The sequence below is a fragment of the Rattus norvegicus genome, chromosome 2 (assembly GCF_036323735.1).
Source record: "Rattus norvegicus strain BN/NHsdMcwi chromosome 2, GRCr8, whole genome shotgun sequence".
Lineage (NCBI taxonomy): Eukaryota > Metazoa > Chordata > Mammalia > Rodentia > Muridae > Rattus > Rattus norvegicus.
Genome location: NC_086020.1, coordinates 201,211,808 through 201,224,061, shown reverse-complemented (window position 1 = coordinate 201,224,061; position 12,254 = coordinate 201,211,808).

Here is a 12,254-nt window from a genome sequence, read left to right as displayed (position 1 = left end):
ATCTAGAAAGATTCCTTCTCAGTATTTAAAGGACACATTCTTGTAGACCTTAGTAGGATAATATTCATCTTGGTAGAATTTGACTGATTCTAGATTTTGAGGCTTACTACTATGAGCAATTTACTGGCTACTGATGTATTACCGTTCCCTTTAAAGCCTTCCATTTTGGAGGAAAACCTCTTAAGACTTATGATGTAAAAAGCAAATGAAACAACAGGATATTTAAGATGGAATGTTTCAAGGAAGTGAATTAAAATAATGTTCGAAGCGGAAGTGAAACTTCCATCCTGAATAGAAGAACCTCAATAAGGCTGGAATAATATCCAAAAATAACTTTAGGAAGTCCCGGAAACTGAACAGCTTTACTAGGACCTTCCCTCTCCAAGAATATATAAGCAAAAATGACTGTTGAGAGTCAGTCTCATACTAAGCTGCTTGGAAGAGGCTCAGGTCAAGCATCTAATAACAAGCAAGCAGTTCAAAAGAAGTAGAGACTAAGCAGATTGCCAAAAAGAAGAAAAGACTGAATGTGCTGCTTAGAAGAAGCTCAAGACAACTATGCCACAGGAAAAGGATCTAGTTTAAACTCTTGACTGACTTGAAGATTGGGCGATATACTCCAGATTTATTGAGCTAGCACCTGTGCTGGAGTGGGCTTTGGTAGTAGAGTTGTCTGAGTCATCTCTGATCCTATTAGTATCCCATACCCCTATTTCTGTAATAATCCCAATCAAATTCTTTGGCTGAGTTGGACTTTACTAATGTCTATATTTTGTTCTGCCGTTATTTCCCATCTGAGGTGAGTAGATTTTTGCTTTTGCTCTTCAGGAAGAATTTCAGACAACCACAAAATCTCCAAAGAAGACAGTAGGTATAGCAGAAACAAAGATCTTTATGGGCTGGAGTCTGCCAATAGTCAAAACTATTGCATGTTAGAGAGCCCTTTAACTTATTAGTGTACCCTGTGCTTTTCTCTAATAGAAATGTATCTGCCTTGTAGGGTACTAACACCATATTCTGGCGAATATTATAGTGGCAGAGGGAGGACACCAGCCAGCTTTAGAGTGTCATGCCGAGAAAGTGCTTTAAAGCTACACTCTCAAATCTCCTCCATAAACAGCTTTAGGGGACAAGCTACAGAACATAGATTGGAACAATGTACTCAGCTAATACTTAAGGAGTGTTTAGTGTATAAGAGAATGAATGAGCAAACTATGAATGAAAGATGCATTGTTTACAATTTTCAGGTCACTTGCGCCTTTGAAGATTAATTGCTTTCTAATTAATTCTGCATGGCTTCGAGGTTTCTCTGTTTTGTTGATTTATAGTTTATAACAACAACAAATTAATTGCCAGTGGAATTTACATGTAATTAAAGTTAAATCATAATGTCTTGGTGTATACAACAATATGTTGCATTGTCCTGTTTCTGCTATACTCAAACTTTATAATTACATTGTTGGTATTTTAGTAAAAATAAACTGAAGCTTGCTAGCAGTTTTTGTTTGTTTTGTGTGTTGTTTTATTTATTTATTTTCTTTCTTTTATTTGTTTTTGAGGGTTTTTTTGTTGTTGTTGTTTGTTTTTTGTTTTTTGCCTAAGGATCATTTCCATTTCTTGAATACAAATTACCATTAGTATGACAATTTCAACTGGTACTTTTTTGCATAAAATTATTAATTACATACCCCTAAACTGGGGTCCAACCTTGGCAGGACCAAGGGCTTCTCCTGCCATTTGTGCCCAACAAGGCCATCCTCTGCTAAATATGAAGTTGGAGCCATGGGTCAGTACCATGGGTAGTGGTTTAGTCCCTGGGAGCTCTGTTCAGTTGGCATTGTTTTTCTTATGGGGTTGCAAGCCCCTTCAGCTCCTTTAATCCTTTCTCTAATTCCTCCAATGAGGTCCTGTTCTCAGTTCAGTGGTTTGCTGCTAACATTCGCCCTTCTATTTGATGTGCTCTGGCTATGTCTCTCAGAGAGATCTATATCTGGTTCCTGTCAGCATGCACTTCTTAGCTTCATCAATCTTATCTAGTTTAGGTGGCTGCATAATGGGCTACATGTGGGGCAGGCTCTGAATGGCTGTTCCCTCAGTGTCTGCTCCAAACTGTGCCTCCATGTCTCCTCCTATGGATATTTTTGTTCCTGCTTTAAGGAAAAAGTGAAGCATCTGCATTTTGGTCACCCTTCTTCTTGAGATTCATGTGGTCTGTGGATTGTATCATGGGTAACGCGAGTTTTTGGGCTAATATCCACTTATCAGTGAGTGCATACCATGTGTCTTTTCCTGTGATTGGGTTACCTCACTCAGGGTGATATTTTCTAGTTCAATTGATTTGCTTATGAATTTCATGAAGTCATTGATTTTGATAGCTGAGTAGTACTCCATTGTATAGATGTACCACATTTTCTGAATCCATTCCTCTGTTGAAGTCATCTGGGTTCTTTCCAGCTTCTGGCTATTATAAATAAGGCTGCTATGAACATAGTGGAGCATTTGTCAAGTTGCACTTCTTTTTAACCATAAATTCATTTATTTTAGTGATCAATTAATTTACTCACAAAAGTGTTCCCAGAGCATAAAAGTATGGTATTTTGTAATTGTAGTATTACTTGGTGGGCAAATAACAATTAACTAAGCACTATATATCGCCAAAAGAAATCACATTTTACATGAAAATGTATTTTGAAATTTTGCCATGAAAAACAATGAGTCTTTAAGTGACAGTTTGTCATTTCCTTTCTGCTGTTTTCATGTTATCTTCTCTCTGTTCAAATCTAGTTCTCACTTTCCAAAGGATGTTTCTTTGAAAAGTATATCTATCTTTGCTTTAGCTCTACCTTGGAAACTATTTAAGAAGAGGTATTCAGAAAACCTGTTGAGATGGATCCAAATGAACATTCTTAAGTCGTTTACAGTCCAGAAAGCCAATTGGAGCTTAAATAGTTAGTAGAACACAACATTTTCCCTCATTTCGTGATACCTTATACAATCTGATTGAACTACACTGATAAGCCACAGTGAGAATTCAAGGTATCCAGAATAATATTTCCAAATGAAAATCGTAAAGAAAGCATGTCATACCACTTTGTATGTATCTCATCAAAACTTTAAAATATTTTTATGTAACAAGAAAACATTTTTGCACTGACTGCTTTTATGTCCATACACTTTTTCCAGTCGTCTCCCATAACCGACTTTAAAATGGAGAAATTTGTCAAAGAATTCTTTTTTCTAAAGTGCTATTTGGGAATATGTACAATCTTCCTGATTCTATGAGATCCACATAAGTTCAGTGGGAAATCTGGAAAATTAAATTTAAGAATGATACTTTCATCTCTCAATTTCAGCCTTCCCTAGCTTTGCTGTGCTGATACTACTGGAGAAAAAAAATGGTATTCTTCTACTTACCCTGATGTCTATTTGGGCGAATTTGTCAGACTATACATTTTTATGTTTAACTGGTACTTTAAATAACTGAAATAGTGCATTCTAGAACTTTGATGTTCGACCAGTTCTCTTCTAGCTTCCAGGAGTAGAAATGCTTCAACTATATATAGCACTTAATTTATTCACGCAAAAACAATCATATAGTTAATTCTCTATCCTAAACATTGGTGGCACAGTGAAGAATAATACATACTCTGTCCTGTTTCCCAAGGGACTTGGAAGCTATATCTCTTCTATATGTTTTAAAGTATTAGATAGTCTCCATAGAAACAAAATCTGGGAAAATATTTTTAAAGTCTCATGAGATTATGAAACTAATGCATCTAGGTTTCATGAACAAGTATGATTAGAAATTATTTATTTTCTCTTTGCTGTGTTCTACTGACAGATATCACTACTTCAGGTTTAAAAAATCACAACACTTTAAATGCTGGCAGAGATCAATGCAGTCAGAGCTTTGCAAGGGTAGAAAAGCACTCTCCCTCTAAGCTACACCCTTGAACCTTTAAGGGTTAACAAGTGAAAGGCCGTGCTAAGTGCAGTGGTAAGCACATGTACTTCCAGCTTGAGGGAGACTGAGTCAGGAGAAGAAAGAGTCCAAGGACAACTTGGATTACATGGAAAATCTTTTTCTAAGAAAACATAAAATTAAAAAAAAATTCTCAGAATAAATACTGCAATTGCTTTTGCAAATTTTACCATGTATATGACTTCCTTTCTATATGACATGTTTGCCTGGAACCTTTTACTTCAAATAAGTAGCTTGAGATTATTTTAAAAGTATATTTAACCTCACTTCATGACACCTTAGCAGTTCTCTAAGCAATTCTCTAAAACACGTGAAATTATACATGTGAAAATAAATATGAATTCCATGTATTAATTTATGGCTTTTATGTGAAATGTAAATATGTATATAAACTCATATGTGACACATTGTTGACAGAGACAAACTTCATTTGTTACATAGGCTTATAAAGGAGATGAAAGATCTCTCTCACCACTGGCAGGGCGGCTGTCATAAAGTTGAGGCACAATGCATTACTCATATATTCATGGTAATGGTGGAAAAAAATGTACTGTGCTGTCAGGTGTATAAAGGTATGGCACATTGCAGTTATGCATGAAATATGACTCAGGATAATGATAATAAATGACTGACACTGCTTTACTTATTTAATATCCTATATATTTTATGGTTATGTTAGAGTGTACCCTTTCAATTTGATGAAATGCGGGCACTGTAAAACAGTACAAAGCCTTGCGCTATGCTTGCTTGCCCCAGCAGCAGCCTTGTGAATCTTATACCGTTTACATCTCGTGATTGGTTCCAGAGGTTACCTTAAGTGTTAATCTACCTAGGTGGGTGTAAATTTACTCTATGATGCCCACAGATAAGGGCCTGTTGCTTAGAGTGAAGCTTCATACGAAGTGGTACTTTCATCCACTTTGTTATCAATTTTTCCTTCCCTTAGTTTTAGTTACTACTTTGAAATTGATACCTCTAATTCCATTCTCCAATCATGCTTGGCCTGTATCTATTTTCTCATGAGGAGACCTTCCCTTCCCGAAACATCTACAGCCAGTGCCACTCATCAAAGAAAATAAAAGCCAGGAAGATTTTAATAAATGACAGAATATATCATTGCAAGAGAACCCATATGTAGATCTCAACTCTACAGTATAGCAAAATGTCCACCACAACAACTGAAACTGAAACTTACTAGCTTAGTTATTGTGGACAGGATGCTATTAAATTTGGAACTTTAGACTTTGTTCTTTCCAGTTCTTTGGTGAATCTTTAAAAATCTCTTTCATGGGATGCTATTTCAAAATGGTTCTTTAGCCTTGCCAATATTTATATTAAAATTTTTTAACTAATATGAAAACCTGGTGCCAGGACAGTGGGAGTCATAGGAACCTAAAACACTCAGAAGGTAAGAGGACCCTGATAAGCAATACCTTTACCTACTCTGTGAGCCCCACACATAGCCTAATGTAACTCTCATGCTCCTTAGAATCTTACTTTTCTTCCTTAACCCTTAAAGGCGGTTATTGGAGACAGAAATGGCTCCTCCATTTTTCTCAGAGCTAGATTTGAGTAAATCAGTTTTCATCTACAATCTTCTGTCTCTATGTTTTTTTAAAGGTCTATTTATTTATTTCATGTACGGAAGTACACTGTCGCTGTCTTCAGACACAGCAGAAGAGGGCATCAGATCCCATTACAGATGATTGTGAACCTCCATATGGTTGCTGGGATTTGAACTCAGGACCTGTAGAAGAGCAGTCAGTGCTCCTAACCACTGAGCCATCTCTCCAGGCCCCCTAAGTTTTTATTAGAGCAGAAAGCATTACAGACTTCAGGTTTTCTAATAAGAAGCCACCCATAAAAATGAACATTTAAAGATTACTCATGGATAATTGCCATAGTCTTCTTTACTCCTTATTCTACTGTTTTACAAAATAATAAATAGTAGGCTTCAAAAATAATGTTTACTTGTTTTGTAATACTAATTACAAATAGGAATTATAAATAGTAATATTTATAATCATTTGTATTAGTCATATCTGGCAGAGCAAAAAGATCTTAAAACAATAAAGAAGTTCTCTAAAACAACAGGAAATGGAGGATAGGCAGATTTGTAATCAAGATCTGTGTGCAGCTATAGAAGTTAAGAAATCAGGGAAGTTAGTGTTTCTAAATTGGAAACTCATGACTACAGTTGTGTTTCAGCTTACTTGTGAAGACCAGAAGATGAGCCAATCCACTGTTTACGCCAAACTTACTGAAGAAGGCTAATGTGAGCCTAAAGTCAGAATAATGGACTTAATTGATGGTTTGTGTTCTGTTCTTATTTTAATGAGTTCTATGGATTCTGTCAATACTTGAAAAGGCAATCTGCTCTCTACAGTCCACAGAGGTAAATGCTACCATCTTCTGGAAACACTTTATAGACACACCAAAGTATAAGGTTAAAGCACATTATCGGCTGTCGCTAATCTATCCAGTGAAATTGAAAGAAAGTGAAGTATCATAGCACTTCTTCCCTGCAAATCATTATTGCTCTACTTTCTCAGTGCATCCCATCTTCGATGCAGAAGGATGATGGCTGTACAATCTCTGGGGATGGCTGGCACTATTACCCCCGTGTGAACAAACTTGCCTTCCTTAGTTCCCCAAACAAGTATTTTAAGCTGTAATTTTAAAAAGCACCTTAGATAAAGTGTTCCAAATTTATGAAATTTATTAGTCCGGATAAAAATCACCTTTGAAAAGATATGAAGGTTTCCATAGTAACATGAAAAACTGAGGAGATCTTTTCAAAATCCAAAGTAGTTAATATAAAGAAGGAAATTGGCCATCCAACTTGAAATGAGTCCATGATATAATTAAAGAAAACTCCCTATTTCCCAGGCAACATCTTCATGTTTCAGTGACATGAGTCAGTATTGCTGAGTCCTTGCCATCTTTTTATTGTCCCACCCAGAACTAATCTTTCTATAGTATTAAATGTATCTTATCAGCTGAAGAATTACCATGTTGTTAAAAAAAGCCATTTTCTTCTCTCTTATTTTAATTCATTTCAATATGACTTTTATTGATTCTGCTCCCAAAATCTGTCTTTGCAATACATATGTGGTGGTACATCATATGCTTAGAACATCATAAAACAGGCAAACTGTTCAGAGTGAGGTACTCTTTTCAGAAAAGTAACTAATGAGATATTGCCTCTAGTACGCACACTGTCTTGACATTGACTCCTTTCTCCTACATATATAAACCACCTGAAATCTTGTCTTTACTCAATTCTTACCCCTAATTTTTTGGTGCATCTCCTCAAAATTCATGTTGAAATTATACTGTCATGGTAATGCAATTAAGGGAAAGCTTTATTCTCATAAATAAAATGACACATCTATTGTAGAAATGAAATGTAGGGACAAAGAATGGAGCAGAGACTGAGGAAAGACCATCTAGAAACTGCCCCACCTAACATTGATCCCATCAGCAGACACCAAACCCAGACACTATTGCTGATGCAAGAAGTGTTTGCAGACAGGAGCCTGATATAGCTGTCCCCTGAGAGGCTCTGCCAGAGCCTGAATAATACAGATGTGAATGCATGAAGTCAAACATTGCACTGAACAAGAGACCACAGTGGAGGAGTTAGGGCAAGGACTGAAGGAGCTGAAGGGGTTTACAACCCCATAGGAAGAACAACAATATCAACCAAGCTGACCCACTCCCAAACCTCCCAGGGCCTAAACCACCAGCTACAGAGAATACATGGAGGTACACATGGCTCCAGCTGCATATGTAGCAGTAGATTGCATTATCTGGCATCAATAGGAGGGGAGACCCATGGCCTGTGGAGGCTCAATGACCCAGCATGGAGGAATGCTAGGGTGCTAAGACAGGAGTGGGTGGATGGGTCAGTGAGTATCCTCATAGAAGCATGGAAACATCTATGGAGGGGAAGCGGGGGAGGGGAATAGCATTTGAAATGTAAATAACTAAAATAACTAATAAAAAAGGAATGACCTAGCTACCATTACAGTATCGTTAAGTCCTGTCCCATTGATTCCTTGCTATCCATTACTATGTATGCTTGCATACCCTTCTGTGATGTGATGCTACAATAAAGGACTGTCACCTCACCTGTCTCTTAGTTACCTTTGGCTTGATGTGAAAAAACACCGTGACTGAGGTAAATTGTAACAAAGAACTTTTACTTTACTTTGTGACATCATAGTGATAGAGTTAATAATGGCACAGAAAAAGCACAGCTGAGAAATAACATCTTAATCTACAATTAGAGAGAAAAAGAACAGAAGAACTGAGAATCACTATACTTCAAAGCTCATCCAGAGTGATATGCGTATATGTAACAATGCAACAATTCCTAATCTGCCCCAAGTAGTTTCACTACTGGGAATCAAGTATTCAAATGTGAACTATTCTCATTCGAACCTTAGCATTCTATTCCCTGGGCACCATCAGTTCATGTCCTGTCATAATTCAGTGATGGCCTCAATACTCTTTCACAGTCTCAATATAAGTGTAAAGTCCAAAGTTCTTGGATCTTCTCAGACTCAATGAAATATCATGATTGTAACTTTTTGTAAAAATCAATTAGCAAATTACATATTTCTAATACACAATGACACAGAATATGCATTACCATTACAAAAGAAAAGAACAGGGTCATATCAGGTAAACACTCCAACAAAACAAGACTGAAACCTTACAGGAAAACTCTAAATCCAGAGAAGCAAACTCTCATGTATGATGTTAAAGAACTCAAATATCACTTCTGTTCTGGCTTTGCTGACAACAACGTAATCTCTCAAAGGCAGCCTCTATAATTTGTATTAATTTCCCCTTGTCAGATATAAAATGGCTCGGCCATTTGTATTATCTTCAGATCTTCGATACAATCCAGAGAATACTTATATAGCTTCATGCAATGGCTTCTCAGGGGCACCCTGCATAGACTCCCTGACCTCATGCTTGGCCCCAATGTCTCTTCTTATCTATGGAGGAAGATTCCTCAACCCCTTTATTCATGGATCTTACAATCATTTCAGGCCCACATAGATAGCCTCTTTAATTAAACCAAAGTCATGTGAACAGTGATCTAATTATGGAGAGAAAATATAGAAAGAACATATCAAATACCTAGGATTGTTCTTATTCAAAAGAAGAACAGGCAAATGGGTCCTTTAAAATAAGACAGAGAATCTTGGGGACTGCATTTGACTCCTACCTACCATAAATATTTATATTCTCTTAAAAGCTAAAACTTTATTTTCTTTTCCTGTTTCTTTCTTGGAGAATATGAAAAGGATAATATAACCAAAATATATTATATGAAAAACTCTAAAAAAGACTAGCTCTTAATCCCACAATTTGTATAAAATTATTTTATTTAATTTACTATTTTAAATAATATATCAAATCCAAATTGATTACAGACATCTCTTGATCTCTTTCCATTCAATGAATTTTAACTATGACTTCTTAAAAATATATTTTTGAAAAAATTACTAGGAAATATCAACACTTAGCAAGTCTAAATCAATGAGAAAAGTGAGATTTATTAGTTAAAATGAACAGCCAGGGTTATGTAAGAGTAGTATTATAAATGACACACAGATCCATAGTCTAAAAGCTTTGATACCCCACATAATTAACAGCAACAATGAAAATTCAATAATAAGGAGATGATTTCACAATCAGAAAAGTTATTCTATGCTCTCCTGCATTCAAACTGTGTTACAAGTTTAGTTGTCTCAACTGAAAAAGATAATGGCATACTGTCATAAAAAGTGAGTTTTCCAAAAGAATCAGCATGAAGAAATAGATATATATATATACATATGTATATATGTATATACACACAAATAATATATTATTCTTTCACGTTTCAGTACTGTACCAATATATTCTCTTTTTATAAATGAGATATGGATTACTAAAGATAATTATAAACCCACGATACCAGTATAGCCACATAAAATGAAAACATTAATTGTATCAGAAACAAAAGCATTTTCAAAATAAGATAATATAGTATAATCTAATAAACTAAGGCATGCTATTATGTGCTCATTTTTCTCAAATCTTAACTTTTTTCTATTCATTGACAGTTAATGCAGACTTTTCTCACATTAAAGGATTCTTTGACTGATTATATGTGGCATAAAAACAATGAAAAAATATGTAGGTTCTTGCTAAAAATATTCAACCAAATATTTATGTATGATACTTTATATTACTGATTTTTCAAAATCAAATTCAGCCTAAATAACTTAATCATTAAACAGCTTACATTTCTGTATCCATAAATAAGGTTATATAAGTTTAAGATGGCTTAAATTTAGACATTGCTTTTGGCACAGCAGTAATTTTAATCCCTGGATATCAATAGAATAAAGTGAGAATGGACGTATGCTTAAGTTTGGTTCATATAATTCTGTGTTAGTTGTACCTAAAAGACTGACCACAAGATTTTAACTTATGCTTTCCATGGTCATTCTGAAGAGTCTAGAAGTAAAAAAATTCTCATACCTTTAGCCAGAAATGGATGCAGATGAAGCTTACTCACCAATGGAGTCAGTGTAAACTAAATGTGTGACAATCACAGTAGAATAAGATAGACAGGCAACGATTTGTAAATTATTTTCATGGCATTTTCTAGTATTTATAACAAAATTACAAATAAACTAAGGGGATGACATACAGAATAAAATGCTATAAAAATTAATGTTCTCATGTACAGTCTTCCGTGAGAGAAAAAATGAAATGTGTTTGTGAAGTAGCCTAATTTTCCTGAGAAAACATTATGAGCTACACTCTTAATTTGAGCTGTTTTCTCATCTATCTTCTGCAGGACAGCTAGTTTTTTTTCCAGATCAGATGAGTTTAATGAGTTAAACTTTTATACACTATGATTTCTATATGCTACATATGATGTGCAATAGATCCTAATTCTGGTATAGAATGAGACATTTGGCACCTTGAAGTTAAAGGATGTCTTACAATAAATAGGGAACTTAATGAAGTGAATGTGAAGGACACCACTTAAACATCTCCAGGGCTTCTAAATAGAGTTTTCTCAAGCAAAATACTATGGTCTGGTTATAAACGATAGGTTAGAAATACTTCAATACCCCAGGTAAGAAATCATATTCTGAAGGAATCATAACAGTATTAATATTAAGGCAAAGGCAGACACTCCCTAGAACGATATTGCGTGAGTTCATTTGCTATTCAATAATTCAGTGTTGTTTTAAGTTGTTTTGCAGATAGGACAGTATTAGGAACAAAATTATTTCAAGGCATAAAAGCAGGATTACAACTACAAAGGCACTGAAATAAACATGTTGTTTATGAATATTATTTATGTCCTAGCTTTGAGGCTGTATTCTTGAAAATTCCGTGTAACCTAGCCAAAAGCTGAAAATCACCATGGTAACCCCCACTCTCATTCCACTCACCTCCCAAGGTAACCATTTTTTCTATCTGTTTTTCTGAATGGGTGAAGTAATTCAAACCGCCCCAGTGAAGTCTAATTAGGATGCACTTTTATGTTTATCCAGGGAAAAATGTATCCAAAGTTAAGGAGGCATCACAAAGAAAATAGACCAAGCCGCAAGCCATTACCTTGAGGAGAGAGCAATTGCAGACTGATTCAGAAATTGTGTGTGTGTGTGTGTGTGTGTGTGTGTGTGTGTGTGTGTGTGTGTACTCCTGTGCTTCTTCAATGGAGGGTTTCCCTCAATTTTACACTTTTAGTAACTGAATTTCATTTGAGATGATTAATATAAATTTTAGGAGGACCTTATACATTTTTTTAATTGAAAATTATTACATTTATTTATTCTTTGTGTTTATGTGAATGTGCCCAGAATGTGTATGGAAGTCAAGGGACCACTTGCAGGAGTCAGTTTTTTCATCCATGATGTGAGACCCATTGTTTGAAGTTCAGTGAGCTTGGAAGCAGGTCCTTCAGTCTATCTCACTGACCCTATAATTTCACTTTTTTTTTTATTAACTTGAGTATTTCTTATATACATTTCGAGTGTTATTCCCTTTCCCGGTTTCCGGGCAAATATCCCCCTCCCCCCTCCCCTTCCTTATGGGTGTTCCCCTCCCAACCCTCCCCCCATTGCCGCTCTCCCCCCATAGACTAGTTCACTGGGGGTTCAGTCTTAGCAGGACCCAGGGCTTCCCCTTCCACTGGTGCTCTTACTAGGATATTCATTGCTACCTATGGGGTCAGAGTCCAGGGTCA